Source organism: Thunnus albacares, chromosome 21 (genome assembly GCF_914725855.1).
Source record: "Thunnus albacares chromosome 21, fThuAlb1.1, whole genome shotgun sequence".
NCBI lineage: Eukaryota > Metazoa > Chordata > Actinopteri > Scombriformes > Scombridae > Thunnus > Thunnus albacares.
In genome coordinates, this window is record NC_058126.1 from 21,399,233 (window position 1) to 21,417,805 (window position 18,573).

Below are 18,573 nucleotides of genomic sequence, written 5' to 3' on the forward strand. Positions count from 1 at the left end.
CCTTGTTAAGATCATTCTGATGAAATTATGATGGTTTGGTGTCTTATTTGCTCCATCAAAACACACATCACAAAGGTAATGGAGACACAGTTCCTTCAAGGTGCTGAAAAGCTTCACTTAAACAGAGAAAAGAGAAAAAACACTCTTTTAGATCCATATTGTCTGTCTATGATGTCCTCATAATACTCATAATCTGTTGTGTTATATCTATTATTTTTGTTGTGAATGCATTGTGTGTTTGATTTGATAGATTGTGGGTTCATTGCTCTCTTTGTTGTTTATGGGCAGTTGTAATACCAGCTCTCTGATCCACTACTGCCACCAACTGGACTGAAATGTGTAATAGCAGGTTGGTTTTTGATTTTCATCCAGACAATCGGACATCAGAATTACTTTTGTTTGACAATTTTCCAATAATCAAGACCTGTATGATATATTCCTAATTAACTGTATGAGCTGTGTTTTTATATTGTGTACAAATGTCTTCCTGAAGAGTGAGTCTCTCTACTGTACAAACTCAAGATGTCTCTGCAACGATGCAATTTGTCGTCACATTGCAGAGGACCTTGTGGCGCAACGGTAGCGCGTCTGACTCCAGATCAGAAGGCTGCGTGTTCAAATCACGTCAAGGTCAAAGATTTTCAGTTGCAGAGTGTAGAGCACATTTAAGAACAGTCCCCACAGTGAATATAAATGATACTAGAAATGCAGTTTAATAAGACACTCTGTCAATAGCAACAGCACTTAAACTTAATACCATAAATAAAATGTTACAAATAAGATTATGATAAGAACACCAATTACATACTCACTATTTACTGCTAGAATATAGAGAAAATAATAACCGTAAGCTGCAATAACAACACAATGGTGCACATTAAGTGTTCACATCACACTCAGAAAGAAAGTGGAGTCAATCCTGCACTGCATATTCTGTGTTAGATGAAAGCTGTCAAGAAGATTATTGAATTACTACAACACACTCACACTTATTAAATAATTGATAATTGAATCAAAAAGAAAAAAGAAAAAAGAATTTTTTCTTTGTCCATCTATAGTAATTAAATTTCAAAAAACAAAAATACAGTTTTTCAGAGGATTATAGAGACCATGGTCTTATGTCTGACTGTACTGCTAATACAATATATAATTTTAGACTATTGCCCTGTTCTTCATATTTAGGCTGCCACATCTTCAGCGGAACTCAATGTACTCCATGCAAGTAAAACAGGCTCATACAAATGCTTCAGTCAATGTAGAGTGTCCAGTAAGGAGGTAGAAATTTTCATCTTGCCAAGAGCCTTTAGCTTAGACTTTTAAAAACACATTCAGTGTGAAATAACATTTAAATGGCTTTGATACAGGCATGTAATCCATACACCAGATGGCAATGTGACAGTTAAAATGACTCCTGGTTAGAAGATGGCCTTAGGTAAGAAATTCACAATATGGGTCTGTTGAAATGAGTTTATTAAGGAATGGAATGAGTATGATATGGAAAATTACATTAAACTTAAATGGTCACTGTGGGAAAATTGGGCTATTGCACTGGCAATTAAAATGATATACAGTACTTGGAAAGTATTGTTGTTGCACAAGACAAACACACTCTCTGATGCAGAAGCAGACTTCATTTACCATTTACAGGTCAGATATTGTGTTAAAGTCAATGACAGGATAACATACTGTATAAAGTCTAAATCACACATAGACTGAGCATCTCTTCTTTTAATGAGTACTTTTCCCAGATCTGGCAGTAACAGTATCAAAAATGTGACATTAATGCACAAAAATCAATATGAGCTGTCTCTCGTATCTGATCTTTTATGGCTGTAACTGCCCGTCTATTCACTATTGTTTCCCTCCTCACTTCAAACAGTATGAACCCTTTTCCTCTTCACTGAGTCTCATCCAAGTCCAATTTGTCTGCTTGCTTAGTGTGCAAGTTGCCATCTAGATATTTTGTCTAAAGGGACCCTGATAACAAGTAAGTGAAGATGATTTCACGGGCTAGGTTCCATGATGTTCAAAGTCTAGATCTCCCTCGTTAACAGAAATGAGTCAAAGCAAGCCGGTCCCCCTGGGTTTAATGAGTGCAGGGGTGTAGGGTGAATCCTCAGGGGCGATTAACGGAAAAAGCTCATTACAGGAGAAGTACCTGAATCAGCAGTTCAGTGTAGTGTGTTTTAAAGCAGGTGCATGCAGTCGTGGACCTGTACCTTAACAGACATTGCAATCACATCCATGAACCACAGGGAGGCACTCAAGTCCAAGTTATAGCAGTCTACATGAATGTCTGCATGCTGTCTGCTGCACAGAGCAGATGTTAGACTGAATGAATCTTTTTTGTTTTTTGGGAGTAGATACCAGCTTAGTCTGACACATGTCATTTATGAAGGGAAAATATGCATGTAAGAAACACATAAGAGGTACAAATAAATGAAAAGAAAAGGGCTACTTGAACCTAACTGAACTGTCCAGACCTGACTGCCTCCTCTCGTTGTGCTAATGTGGTCTGTTTATAATGAGTACCTCATCAATGGCTCCTTTGCTCCTGTGGCTGAGCTCCTTGGACAATTGGCATTTCCTTGGCCCCTGAAGTTGGCATTGCCATGGCAACAGCGGTTGGGTGCCAAGTTGGGCACCTGTGCTGGGTCGAGATCAAGCCGTGAGTGAAATTAGCCAAGGCTAAAGCAGGGTCCCAGCAGCTGCCCCCTGGTACCAGAACACTGCCGGGGGAAATCAAAGACTAATTACTCTGTTTGTCTGTGCGTGTGTGCGTACACGCATGCGAGCACATGTGTGCACTTGTCTGTGCATGTGTGTGTTAATGTTTGTGTGTGTCTGTGAGTGAATCTAGCCTCTTTTGGCATAGATTGAAGACTATTGTGTCTGCTTGGCTGCCTCTCACCATCATCTTGCAGACAGTGTGACGCATTCAGTTCACACATTGTGGACTCAGTATACTCTATATTCCAACTACTGGTTGGATGATTACTCTGCCCGTTGCTGTGGTTCCTGAATGTTTTCATGGATCCATGGAGCCCCATTTGATTTTTGCTGTATGGTATGATTAAAGTTTTCTATTCTGTAGGTGGAGAGGCAACAGTGGAAACCAATCAAACCACTCATATGAGACCAGTTGAGACCAGTTATAGAGCTGAAATTAACCACTTCTACAACTGGTGTTCAGATAACTCACTGATTACAAAGAAAACTAAATAATTAATAATGTAATTTTGAACAACATAACCATTGAAGGTGTACAGGAGTATAAGTACCTGGGCACTATTATTGATAGCAAACTGACATGGAATGACTCAACAATGTCTCTGTGTTTTAAGGAAATTATAGCATGCCCAGGGTGTGGACGAAAAGAGGCATCACATCCTTTGTCTTGTGCAACATTCAGCTGCTTAACAAGCCTTGATCACATGGTCTGAATTTGGCACTCTCTGGAACTTGCACAAAAATGATGCTTTTTTATGATGCTTATGTTTTATGTTATATTATATGCTGTCATGTATGGTTGTGTAAAGCAGATTCTCCTCGGGGCAATAAAGGTTTCCTTCCTTCATTCATTCATTCATTTGCTTGTTATATGTAAAGACTAGTTGACAGACTTAACTCCAGGCTGACTACTTAAATTTACCTGTTGGAGCAAAACCAACTATAGTGTGATAGGTGCTGAAAATTGAGCCAATTCCCAGGTTATTTTTGTGATTTAGATGCTGCCCTCTGGTGGTCACACAAACAAGCTCAGTGGAGGTCTAGCTACTGTACCTAGTCTTGATCCAATTTGTCATCTAATCAAGTGGACCTTGACTATGAGTTTAGCTAACACAAGCATGAGCTCCACCTTTAAGAGTAAAAAGATGCACAGGTAATTTCCCGTTCCCTCCGGTGTCATTTGGGTGCTGTACCTCTTGGCAACGATGTTTGTGAATAGCTACTTGCATTTCTAAAAGTACGGCTGTTAATAAACACAGTTAACTGGACTGAAAAGTGCCATTTTGCAACAGATGCTACAAAATAGATGTTTTTGTTGGTTGTTAGATAGTTCTTCAATGGGCTAGGATGATGGTTCCAAAGGTGATTACTAGTTGAGGTGTGATACAGCTGTTGGCCTCAGGGAAGGAGGGAGGAACAGGGAGACATACATGCAGGAAGGTACAGAAGGATGAGGCACTTTCTTCTGTTCTCTCTCAGCCATCAGCATCTGTTTCTCAGAAAAAGAAATGTTTAGACTGTCAGACATCTTCAGACTGACACTCAGGCAAACATATGGTTATACATGAACTTTTGAAAGGTGTTAACAGCTGCTGAAATTAGAAACACACATGCGCACACACACTTCTCTCGGCCAGAAAGTGTAAATGTCATTACTGAACAAGCAGACTATAAAGCAACAATACAAAATGAGACATCACACTCATACTGTATGTTCACACAAAAACACACACTCTGGCAGAGTCACACATACATGCACATAACATCTTTACAGACATCCCGCTGTAGTCAGCTGTAATTAGCCTGTAAGGACCAGAGTCAGCTCTGCGTCCTGAAAGACTCAGTGTGGTAGCAGGATTTATCCTCACTGCCGCTGCTCTGCTCAGAGGCTTGTGGGCGGCAGCAAGTAGTTTTTCATTTCATTTTCCTCTGGGGCTTTGGATTTATTGTCTGTTGTTGCTTGTTTATTAGGTTCCTAGTTTTTGAACTGCACTTACTTTTGTCGAGCGCTGTTGTTCTTTTTCAGCAACTCCCTCCCCACTTATGCAGTTATAATCCCTCACAGTGGGGAGATGGCCAGTGTAACCACAGTGCTGCACAGCGCTGTTTTCCATTGGTAGTTGCTCAAGAGAACCACATGCCTTTAGCAGCTCAGTTGGGCAACTTACACCTGTGTAACATGAAATACGTATGGTTTTACTGAATTTCATCAACTTTTTGAGTGAATAAAAAAGCGATTTAAGTCATTAATTGTACGGTTTATAAATGTTGTTGTGCTATTGTGCAAACCGTGACCAAACCAAAGATGTTGTAAATGTTGTATTTGTATTTTTTAACCTTTATTTTACCAAAACAAATGCTTGAGTTCGGGATATCTCTATTCTGAGATAGTCAAAGGTCATGGCGGTCATGGCAAAATGGTTTTGCGTACCACATATGTTAAATGTGAGCATGTGTGTTGGGATTAGTATGCTGTGTGTGTAGGAAAGACAATCTGAGAGGTAATGGTATGGAACAAAGGTTACCCAGTGTTCTTGAACCTTGAGCGTGAGGGCATGACAGCCTGCAGATATCTGCTGATACAGACACGCTGAGCCACCAGTGTGGATAACATCCTTCCATTCTTGTTGTAAAAAAACTATTGCTTCAGTCGTATAGCATATGCAGTATAATGTACACATCCCTGTGCCTGCGGTAAGAATGCTGTTACCCTATATTGCAGAGCAGCGGGCAACTCCTCCATCTTCTGCTGTGGTTTTGCAGTAAAGTGGGTGAAATCAGGCCATGTCACCAAGCCTTTCTTTCAGCTTGGAGGCAATACAGCTAGTCACGTAGGTGTCTTTGATTTCTCCACCATGACAGCTCCCCTACAGAAAGAGATTTTTGCCGATGTGCCAAATTGCTCCTGACATGGCGTCAACTTGCCTGAATACTGTCTGGAAATGCAGGGGTGTGCAACCACAGCGGTGGATAGGCTGTGCCAAAAGTAAAAAAAAAAAAATTAGAGGGACCCACACAAACAAGAACGTCTACACATTAACACATCTATGTTGAAAAAAAAATCATGTCCCTACATGAAAACATACTACAGTACAGACACACACTCCCATCCCCATACTTGCGTGTGTGCATGCGTGTGTCATGTAGGAGGATGTTTGTCCTGGTTGACAGCTGTCAGGGCTGCTTTAGTTCCAGTGTCTGGATACTTTGCCAAACGAGCCTATTATCTGCAGTGGTGGAGTCCTGTGGTGGGGCCTGGCATTGCCCCGGGGGGGCGATTTGGGTCAGCCGCCATGAGACAGGCCCTAAACTGAGGTGACAGATACAGGGCCCCTACTGGAATCCTGCTGCCCTCCCAAAGACCCCTGGAGGGGTGTACCTAGGAGCACTAAGATAACAAAGGACTTCTTCTCCTCTATTATCCATATGAGGTAAATGCTGCAACCACAAGGCCCAGTGGCATCAGACAGAGATACAGGGGGAGACACATTGCCCTGGTTTCCATTTCGAAACCGGATGAGCTGTACTTGCTATTTATCCTTATTGTCTCATTATGTGTCAGTAGTGAGTTTGGCTCATTTCAGAGGAAGTCATCTTCTCCACATTTGAGTCTTTTGGACCTCACCTCATGGGGGCAACAGTGCATTCTCCATGTGGCTCTAGAGTATGATTGCCTGCCTGGAAATTACTTATACAAAGTCACAGCCAGTTTAACAGAAACTGCAATCTTAAACAGAAAACTTCAATCTACCATCAATTGCTTATTCTTTTGAATATAGACCTATTTTCCTCACACCCTACTGCCTCTCAGCTCCTTGTTAACCCAAGTCAGTGTCTCTTCTGCATGACAAGTATCCCTCTGTAGCTTTTGTCTCAAGAGTCTCCGGACCATGAGCGGCTGTTTTCAACACTTGACTACCTCTCTCAGAACCGTATATAATTACCCTCACAGATCCAAAGTCACTGCAAGGTTGTGTCTGAAAATTGGCTCTCAAATAGACTTTGGAAGGTGAAGCTGTGTTTTAGACTGGGTTAATTTATTACATGATATACACCAGGCTAGTTGGAAGTTTGAGCTGTGTGTGGGTTTAAATATTGTAGTAATTAGTATAGCAGTGAGTAAAACAACTCTGCAGACACATGAACTGTTATTCTAACCGAACCACCAAAAACTCACTTCTATGTATTTACTGAAAAAAGGAAATGAAAATAGAGTAAATAAAGTGATGAATGAAAAATATAAACAGTGAAGACAAAGAAGACAATAAAGACGATGCAATCAAGAAAAAAGCAGGAAAAATTTGGGGAAGAAAGAAAAGAATAATGAACAAAGAAAGAAAAAATAATGAAAGACAGATTTAAAAAAAAAAAAAAAGAAAATAACGGAGGAAGCATTGTAGGAAGGGAAGAAGAAACCCAGTTAGAGAGGAGAGGAGGCATTGCCATGAGCTAAGCAGAGTCTGGCGTTGGTGGCTGGCACTGTACTGAGCTGAAGTTGACACTGGCACAGGAAGGGAGGGAGGCGGTGCCAGGGCCGGGAAGCTAAGCCTGGCTTGGAGAGCTTTAGACAGGCATATTGTAGCAGACAGAGAGCTGAATCCCCTCTAACACCACGGCTGTGTGCTCTCATTGCCTCCCTTCTCATGAGAAAAGGCTAAAGACCTCTTTAGATTATGTCTTGCTCGGCTAAAATACCGAAGGCTTATAGGCATACTGAAGCGCCGTATGCATTTATATCGTACAACTGCTGGCTGGTGTCAATTGTCACTCACTCAATACGGTAATTGCATTTTTGCTTTTAATTTTCCTTTTTGCTATCATTCAAGATCTTTTCACAAAATGTACCATTTTTCCCCCAAAGTTTTGTTTGTGGTCAGATGAAAAATGGTTTACACACTTTGACCACACCCTTTTTGAAATAGTATGAAACTACTACTTTTGCAAATAATACTACTATACAGTGCTGCTTTAAAGTTTGGGAACCTTTAGCATTTTCTCTATTTCTACATAAATATACCTAATAGACCTAAAACATGATGAGATTTTAACACAAGGCCTAAAGCAAACCCAATTAAACAAATGAGACAAAAATATTAAACTTATTCATATGACCCCCTTCTGCAGCAATAACTTCAACCAAACTGTTTATCAGCCCTGCACACTGGCTTGAGGGCCTGTTCCTCCTTACAGAACAGTCTCAACTCAGGGATGATGGTGGGCTTCTTAGCATGAACTACATGCTTCAGGTCCCTTCACAGCATTTCTATAGGATTAAGGTCAGGACTTTGACTCGGCCGTTCCAAAACATTAACTTTCTTCTGCTCTAACCATTCTTTGGTAGAACCACTTGTGTATTTAGGGCCGTTGTCTTACTGCATGACCCACTTTCTGTTGAGCCTCTCTTCACAGATGGATACCTTGACATTTTCCTGTAGTCCTGTAGTTTTCCTGTGTGGTACAACTCAGAACTCATAGCTTCATCAATGATTGCAAGCTGTTCTGGTACAGAGGCAGTAAAGCAGCCCAAACCATGATACTGCCACCACCATGTTTCACAGATGGGATAAGGTTCTTATGCTGGAATGCAGAGTTTGTTCATCGCCAAACATAATGCTTGTCATTCAAGCTGAAAAGTTTGATTTTGGTCTCATTCATCCACAGAACATTTTTCCAGTCGCCTGCTGGCTTATCCATGTGGTCTTGAGCAAACCGTAGACGGCAGCAATGTTCTTTTTGGAGAGTTGCGGCTTTCTCTTGGCAACTCTGCCATGCACACCATTGATGTTCAGTGTTCTCCTGATGGTGGACTCATGAACATTGACTGTAGCCACATCAAGAGAGCCCTTTAGTTTCCTAGACATTACCCTGGGGTGCCTTGTGGCCTCCCAGACTATTGCATGCCTTTCTCTTGGTGTGATCTTTGTTGTTTGACCACTCTTGGGGAGGGTAACAATGGTGTCGGATGTCTTCAATTTGTACATGATCTGCCTGTCAATCCAAACTCTTTAGAAATGCTTTTCTAACTCTTTCCAGCCTGGTGAGTATTAGCAACTCTTCTTCTAAGGTCCTCAGAAATCTCCTTTGATCGAGCCATAACACATTTCCACAAGGCTGTGTTGTGAAGCTCAGAGTTCAATGAAGACCCAGATTTCTCTTCTTTAAATAAGGCAGAGCCTCCCAGACTCACACTTGATTGTCATCCCATTGATTGAAACACCCGACTCTAATTTCCCACATACTTTTGCCGCGCACAAATATGTAACATGGATAATTTTCCTCAATAAATAAACCAACATACGTAAGGTTTTTGTCTCATTTGTTTAATTGATGTCTCTTTATCTAGTTTGAGTACTTACATGGAAATCTGATCACATTTTACATCATATTTATGCAGAAATAGAGCAAATTCTAAAGGGTTCACAAACTTTTAAGCAGCACTATAATTACACATACTGCCCCTACTACTACAACTATAACCAATACTATTACTATTACTGATACTACTACTTCTACTATTACTGCCAATACTACCTCTACTACTACTTCTACTAATTTACTTTAAACCTCCCAACATTTAATAAATGGTTTATAACACAGTCTGATGTAGTTACAGTAGCTTTGAGGACATTTTTTAAGTGTTTATTATGTATTTGCAAAAAACTCCACCAGTGAAGCATCCATAGCTGGACAGGTAATGAATGACAGTATGTAACACAGTTGAAATCCTATAAAATATGTCTTCATAGTAGAAATTATAATTATTGATAAATGATTTATATTAAATGCATACTATGCAGGATTTGTCGGTCGGTGTTTGTAAACACAACATTCAAGTTGGCCCCTCCTCCCTGGCTTAGCGACATTCAAGCGAGAGAGAGAGCAGCAGTGATTGAGCGAGCTAGAGAGTGAATGAAGAGAAACACAAATAAACACTCCCACACCTCTGCACATCTCTGCACAACCCTGTGGGAAGGTGCTGCATTGATGGATTTTGTGTGAATGTAGTTAAAACACACACTTCATCCTGTCTGTTGTGGCCTCTCTGCTCTGCATGCGTGTGTGTGGGTAGTTCAGCCTCCCCCCCGCCCTCGGTCAAACAGACTCAGAGAGCAGAGGAGAGAGATGGAGACAGCGATGTAACCTGGTCTCTATGAGTCCCATCCTCACTGTTGGCTGGGGGCTACACACTCACTGCCCAAAGGTTGACGCCCAGGAAAATCCTGCATAGTATACCTTTAATAAACACTTAAAATGTCCTTATATCTGCTTACAGCTACATGAAATGCTAAAAACACTAGATATCAGGACTTAAAGTAAAGTGCTACAGAAACAAAGTGTTAGAATTAATTCTGATGAAAGGATCATCATGCTGCAGGACATGTAGCATATATTTGATATCCTGTAAATATTTTTATTTAGAGAAACTACATTTTGTCATATCAGAGGTCTACCATGATGACTGAGTATTTTTGTTAAAACATATTATATATTAAATGTTATTGACTCCAAATCCTTATTGGTAAAATTTGAATCTTGAGCAACAATAGACAGGATTTTCCTCTGTCTTTCTACACTAAAAGTCTTCTATCTCCATCTTTCTGTCATCTGTCTCTCACTCAAGAATACTAAAAGCCAGTATAGAGGGTATCTGAAGGTCAGTGGGCCAATTTGAGAGAATGTGTCTCAGTGTATCTTTGTGTTTTTATCCAGAAAGGATTTTTAGGTAAAATTGTCATAAGACCCCTCCACCACTACGCCTTCTTTCTCTTTGTGCTCTGAAAAAAGCTCATTCATCACATGCGGTGAGTGTGTAGTATATGTGTGTGTACAGTATGTGTGTATAGTATTACATGGAGAATCTTGAGAGTCCCTGCATGAATGCCTTATGTCTCTTCTACAACAGATGTGCCACAGCCTAGGGCCCCTCAGTTGTAGCTCGTTATATGAATGTGTGTGTGTGTTTGTGTGTGTGTGTGTACGTGTGCGGGAAGACTGCATGCTATCCTCATTGGGAAGTCAGCGGGGAGTTTGCCTATAAAAGGCACAAATAATAGGCACCCATTTTTCTCCGAAGACACTCATCCATCAGCGTACACACAAACACACACTCACATGCACACACACATCTGATGGTTTGTGATATTATTGCTCTGTTGTGCCAGAAGCACTGTCCTGTATACATGCATTAGTGCAAATGTCTTTCTACGAAGAAACGAGAGTCACATATGACGTGCTGTATTGTCTCCTGTCAGCACTCTCTCTGGCTTCCTTGTTTTAAGGCCATTATACTGTAGAATCACTCACTGACACTGTGTGTGGCCTCGCCTGCTGACCACACTCCCACAGGACACACAGATATTACAAGACTGTGTGTTTTATCTTGTGTGAGTGCAATATATGATTTTACTGTCCTGTGTGGTCTGTTTGTCTCCTGAAATAATGGTAAACGAGAAGTTTTTGCACAGAACTTCTTTGTTTTATTATGACAGCTGAAACTAAGATATGGGTTTAAGTATTTTGTAGTAAAAGTTAAAGATCTTTCATGTTATTTTAACTGCATAAAATCCATAACTACTTAACTGAATCTTAATAATAATAATAATAATAACAGACTTGACCTGAATGGAAGAAAAAAAAAATCACACTGGTTACATGTTTATATTGATTGTTAACAGTTCAAGCAAATAGTGATATATTCTGTCTGTATAATGTCAGAAAATAGTGAAAAGATCCCATTGTGACCTCTTCAAATGTTTTGTTTTGTCCAATAAACAGACCAAAATCTGAAGAAATTCAGTTTACTGTCATGTATGACCACAGACTGAATATAAAGATGGACATAGTGAGGTGTGACGTCACCAGTTGGTTTGCATTGGAGCCAGTTTGAAGCTCAGAGTTGCTGCTTATGGTCGGCACCATCTTTTCTGTTTGGAGCCAGGACCTTCCAAATAAGGAGTATGGGGTGTTGCCTCTCACGCTCTGGAGACATGTCCTGCTACCTCGGACCCAAACGCTAGCTTACTGTGAACGCAGAGTGCTTTACTTGGGCTAACATTAGTGACTTTAGCTAATTTATGCTAACAGGGCAGATATTGTTATCAAGTAACATTAAACATACTGAAATATTGCGCCAATAATCCGACTCAGTGCAAGTCTCAGAGCCGTGGAGAGCAGCTGCCGAATCAACTGTCAATCACAGATGTCAATCAACGCCACAGCAGACATCAAAGCTACTATAAGACAAATCTTATCAACGGAGCAATAATTTCCAAAATGAACACCAGCACACTGATTAGACAGCCAAATTTTGCGATTGATACCATAATGACTGGTAATGAAAAGTGATTTTAGTATTTCTAGAGAGAAGTTGACGCTTCTTAAGTCTGTCACAGCTGGGGATTTTTTGGAGCCAGCATCTTGCTGTTGTCGGTGTCATTGCAATTTAAAGTACTTCTGCATTGGCTTCAGCCTCAAGTCGTGGTAGTTGCTGCTTGTGTATGGCACAGAAAAGCTTCAAATCCTAACATTTGAGAAGCTACAACCAGTAAATGTTTGGCATTTTTACTTAATAGCAGTAAAACAACCGTTTCTGTCAGTTTGAAAGATAATCGACTAATCATTGCAGCTATATAATTTCCTTGTTGTATTTGAAGAGAACAACCCAGTTCCTAGTAATTAATGAGAAAAAAACAAGGATTAGAGGAGTGTATATATATATATATATATATATATATATATACATATTCCTCCAGTTGACCATCTTGTGACCACTCAGATATGTTGTGCAACCCCTTGGAGGGGCCTATATCCCCAGGTTGGATACCATTGGTTTAGGGGATGAATGTAACTTAGTAGACCCTCCTGAACATATGAAAGCATGGGAATATTTTTATATGTGTGTCTGCATGTGTAGTGTGTCTTACATGTCTGCATGTTTTCCTGCCATAATAAATACAGTATTACTCGCAACACTCCTGTAAACTCCCAGCAGACTGCACAACACCATCATTTCTCTATCCACACCTCTTTATTCTCCTCATTCTGCTGTTTATTCTTACCTTGTCTACAAGAGCCCTTAAACAGTCCATGAGATGAGAAAGAAGGCTGCTTTCCTTTCCAACCCATATTGATCATCAGTCAGTGAATGAACTGCACATGGACTCACAAACTGACTCTATTGATCACACACAGATACACACACATACACACACACAGTCATTTACCAGAAGTCGTATTAAAGAGAATTCTTTTGCCCAACCATAGCTTGTAACTGTGTGTAAAGTGACAGTTATATTATGTGTAAAGTGGTGAAATGGTAAGATAGACTGCCAAGATAAAAAGTGAGTGAGTTCAAGACCCGCATTAGGAAAATTAATTTTCTGCAAATCAAACAAATGAAAATTGGATGTGGTTTCTTCTCTTTCTTCTTCTCACTAAACATTTAACCAAATCCACATGTAGATGCGATCAAAGTTGTTTTTGTTACCTAATTGCAAGTCAAAGATTTATTTTTTCAATTAGGGCTGTTGTTATTTCAACTTCAGCACAGAAATCATTTTTATTCAAGCTTTTGCTTTCTGTGCAATGATTTGACAGACTGTTCTTGAATCAGGAGACCAGGTTTATGCGTCAGTCTCTCCTGACATCACAGGTGCTGCTATGTATCTGACCTTTGACCTCTGTTTGTTGGTGGCATGCGGAACAGAGCATTTCCTAATGAGGATAAATATATCATATATCGCCTATTAAACTGTGCAGGTAACTATTATATAAGCATTCCATCAAACTATGCATGCGTTTTCAAAGTAACTCTGATAAGCCACATACCTTTAGTTAATAATTCAGTTTTCTTCTTTATCATGAAGACCTCAAAGTTTCAACTCCACAAAAACTGCGTGGGCACAGCTGATATGAGTTGATACAAGATATGGTGGTTGTGGCTTTATTTCTATTCATAAGCAAAATAATGACAACTGTGGCTGCCAGCAATGACAGGACGTTAATAATTCATGACAGAAAAAAAAAAAAATACTCGACAGATGTGCCACCTACTTGTTTTCAAATATGGCTCTTGAACAACAACTGTGGAACACATTCCCATCACCACCAACAGAAAAAAACCCTATTTTCTTTTTCTGTGGGAGTGTGCAGATGGAACATATGTTTTTTTAGCAACAACACACCAGCCTAAGTGAAAAGGAATGAGAGCAGAGACTGTGTGTGTGTGTGTGTGTGTGTGTGTGTGTGTGTGTGTGTGTGTGTGTGTATTATCAAGTTGTTTAGGTGTAGAGTTAGACAGTGGGGGAGAGCAGTGTTTATAGCATGTAAGATGTGTGTTGATGTTGTGTTTTTGTGACCCTGACAATCCATATAACATGGTGAAATACTGTAGGGGTTGTTCAACACACACACACACACACACACACACACACACACACATGCTGAGACCCAAAACCAGGTTACTCCGTCAACAACGCATACTTATATTTTATTTAACATGTTGCCGCCACGCTTATAATGAATAAGTGGAGGGTTGAATAAAAAGGACAGAGAGACTGAGAGAAAAAGAAAAAATGCCATCTAGGCTTTTGCACCTCTGTCAAGTCAAAAGACCTCATTCTTGGTTTTATGCTTCTTTCTATTTTTATGTCTACCTGTCTCCATCTGTATTTTATGATGAATAAGTTATGTTTAAAAACCAGAATATTAAAAAAATATCTCTATGTCGAGACTCTCTTAGCTGCTTCGCTTGTTCCCCACACACAGTCCCTAAACCCTGAGTGAAGCATACATCTCCCTGGTGTGTCTGGCTTTAGTCTGCATGTGCGCTCTCGCAGTGCCACGCTCCAATTAGCAGTCCTATTAGCACAGGTGTGACACCTGAGACCCGACTAGCCGCGTCGGGAGTTTCCCCTGACACTGCAACAAGGCATTAGAAGAACCAGCCTCGGCTTTAGCTTGACATAGAAATCACTGTGACATTTCACTCTGACTCCCGTTCTACAGATTTTAACGATTACTTACACAATAAAATTACAAATAACACACAGTTAGTGAAACCTGACACCCAAGGAGCAAAACCTCAGCCCAGATCTGCACAACTATAAGTGCATTCTCAGCCTCACACTTTTTGCAAAACACTAAACACACTTGTCTACATTAGACACAGAAATCTAACATGATGTCACTTCTTTGCCATTTCAAGGCCTTTCAAAATACCACACCTATGAACCAATTGATCTAACACGGCCGTCAGGTGTACAGACACTCAGGTGCTTCATTGTAAACTCTTCAATCAGGTTCGAGCACTATAAAAAGGCAACAGGTGAGCTTACCTGTCTTCAACAAAGATGGAAGGCAATGTTGCAGTAAGAGGAAGAGGAAGAAGGGGAGTGAGGATGAAAGGGGGAGCCCGCAGAGGAAGAAGGGTAGGGAGAGGAGGAGGTAGAGGGAGACCTGGAGGAGGATGTGGACAAAGAAGACAAGGACCACATTTATCAGATTCGAGCAACATTGGTTGACCATGTTGTAAAGCATGAGTTGACACTGAGAGAGGCTGGACAGAGTTCAGCCCATCCTCAGCACATATACTGTTGCAACAGTAATTCAGACATTTTGACAAAAGCACAGTTGAAAAACAACCTTTCTATGCTGTCTACAGTGAAATCAGTGCAATGTAGGCTACTATATGCACTACATCACTACTTTTTGGTACCCATTCACTACATTCCATGTTTGAAACAACACCTGTGACATTTTACATGTATTTAGATTGGTCTACAGGAAGGGGCCCCATACTCTCTAATGCAATATGCCTCAGAGAAATTCAAACACACATCCTCAGTGACCACACAGTTATCAATAATGTCCATCATGTCGCTCTGTTGACACTGGGGCAAATCCTTAAAAAACATCACATACAGATGGAACACTTCTACCGAGTGCCATTTGAAAGAAATTCTGAGAGAGTAAAAGACCTGTGGCATGAATATGTAGAGGTAAGTAATGTACACTTCAGTACTGTGCACTGCACACACAACCTTTTTACTGTTATTTATAGAAGGCCTATATTGAACTAGAAAATGTTTTTTTCCAAAGAGTTTTACAAATGGATGCTGATGCAATCCTGAATGAAATTATCTTCATAGATGAGGCTGGGTTTAATCTGACAAAAGTAAGAAGAAGAGGGAGACACATCATTGGCCACAGAGCTATTTTGAATGTCCCAGGCCAATATGATTGTAACATTACTGTGTGCGCTGCAATCATGCCATGCTGACTTAGGTCCAACACGCCCCACATAATCACATTTTTAGACAGACTCCACAACGTTGTCACAGCAGAAGACCAAATGGATGCAGATGAGATACATTGTCATCTGGGACAATGTATCTTTCCACCTGCTCTGGTCCAAAACTGGTTTCATCAGCATCCACGATTTTCACTCCAGTACCTCCCACCATACTCTCCCTTCCTTAACCCTATTGAGGATTTTTTTTTTTTTTGGCACAGCGGTAGAGGGTTTACAATCTCCAGCCCTGTGTCAGGATATTCCTCATTCATGCCATGGAGGAAGCCTGCGACCAAATTGATGCAGGGTCTGTGCAAGGATGGATTCACCATTCAAGTAGATTCTTCCCTCGCTGTCTTGTGAGAGAGAACATAGCCTGTGATGTGGACAACGTGCTATGGCCAGATCCAGCCAGGCAAACAGATGATGCTTAGGGTTTGTTTTTTTTAAATTCATGCTTTTTTTCTCCACAAATGTTTTTGCGTTGATGTATTGATGATTTAACAATGTGGAGAGAAATAAATATTTTCATCAGTGTGCAGTACTGGTCTTGTGCATTGTGTTTGGTTAATATATTAATGTACTTTAACAATATCTAAGTGTTTAAGATTGAGCACAGCAGTGTGTAACAGGTTCAAACAGAATCAGATCATATGGACCATGTGTGTGCCATATGGTGACAAAACTGGGTTTTTATAAATTATTGTATATTTTTGAATGAAGTGTTTCATTTTGCGAAAGATCTGAGGTTTCCTGCTACTTGTGCGTGCGGTTGTGTAAATTGTGTGTAGTGTTTTGACAAAATGATCCCTGTTTTCAAAATCGTGTTTAAGCAATTGTAAAAAGCTGTAATATTTTGTCATGTGGCTGTGAAAATGAGTTTTGCTGCAGGGAGTAACATTTCAGCCACACATTACTTGGGAGGCAGAATAAATTGTATTTATCTTGGCGGTAGTATTTCATATAAGGAGAGGGCCATAAAGCAAAGACACATTTTCCCTACAAAGAGCAATAAAGTACAATATTATCATCGAGCACTCTGAAAGCTAAATCTGTGTTAAACATGCTTCAGACAAAGCAGAGAGGATGATGGCTTGCCAAGACATACATCCACATTTTGTCTCACTCTTAATGACTTGACGACCCACTCGTCCAATAACATTTCATCTTCTTTTATCTTTTTATTATTGCAAAAAATAGCATAAGGTTGAGATAATTTCATGTGTTTCCAACACATTGTGTTGCTTTTTTAAATAACCCATCGTTTTCTTGTTGCTATGGATATTTTTGGTTCATTTACATGAAATGATTGAAAGTTAATTAACAACAGAAACAAATGGAGTTTCCCTAATCTGACACAAGAAAATGTGGCGACTTGTGAATTCCATTTGAAAATAGATTACTTGCTAAGATGTTTTTTTATGCCGTACATCTCCACTCATTCCGTCCACTGTATGCACTTTTAAAAATGTGTTGTTTTCCATCTCACCACCTTTTCACCCCCATCACTCTATCACAGTCCACCAGCTGGGTCCTGCTTTCTAATTGTGATGTTGATGGCGGTCATGATGGCGGATTGTCCTCGGCTGTGTGGGGGGCATGTTTGGCAGGACGGTCACCCTGGCCCAGCGCCCTCCTATAACTTGGCCGAGTTCCCTTTCCGTTGCCACTCACGTCTCTCCACAAGTGTGTTGGCATATCATATGTGTGTGTCTCCGTTTCGTGTGCTTTCCTTCCTTCGAAATTTTCCGCGACTTCTTTGCAATTTGTTTATTCGTCTCACTCCCCCCTTGTTTTTTCCAACCCCCCCTCCATGGTTTGCAGGTTGCTGGGCTCCAGAAACGCCGGTATGTTTTCTTTCTCCAGATCAAACACCTCACCTGCACTGCTCGATTTCTACACTCCACTTTTATGTTGTGTCATTATTATGTCTGCTGGAGAGAGATAGAGAGAGATAGCAAAAGGAAAGCGAGAGGTATTTGATTGGAGTGTATGGAGCTGGAGGTTGATATGAATTTCAAAGAGTTATATTCCTGCGATCAAGTGATGCTGCCTGTGGCGTTCAACACACACACTGACAGGTGGTCTCCTCTGGTGTGTGTGTGTGTGTGTGTGAGTGTTTTTCTGTTTCTGTGCATGCCTGCCTATCCATCGCTATAGGTTTGGGTGTGTCTAAGTGTAAGGGTGTTTTTTTGTGTGCGTTTTGGTTTGTTTGTTCTTACATGAATGTAGGCGAGTGTGCGCTACGCTGTATGGTGCGTATCTGCAGATTAACCCCGCCATATCAGAATGTGGCAGTGTGCCTCTGTTATTTAACACGTGTGACGTCTCATCCATTTAAACTAGGCTGGTCTCAGTGGGGGTGTGTTGTGTTTATGCCGAGTGGAACAACACACTCACCGCCTGTATTTCACGGCTGGCTTGGTGGAGGAGACAGTCGAGATGAAATATTGAAATGTGCCACCTATGCTTTCCCCAGCTGGTTTGCGTAAGAATGTTGTGTTGTCAAGCTGTAGTGTTTCTGGATTAAATCACGGTGTAGAGGAGTTTAT

General features: G+C 40.6%; 1 protein-coding gene and 1 non-coding gene across 9 annotated transcripts in view; both read left to right on the forward strand.

Moving 5' to 3' along the window:
* Positions 1-18,573, forward strand: part of LOC122972572 (partitioning defective 3 homolog) — a 356,531-nt gene that overhangs the window by 51,132 nt on the left and 286,826 nt on the right. The window lies entirely within an intron of this gene.
* trnaw-cca lies at positions 563-634 on the forward strand. The gene has a single exon. It is a non-coding gene; the product is annotated as a tRNA-Trp (tRNA).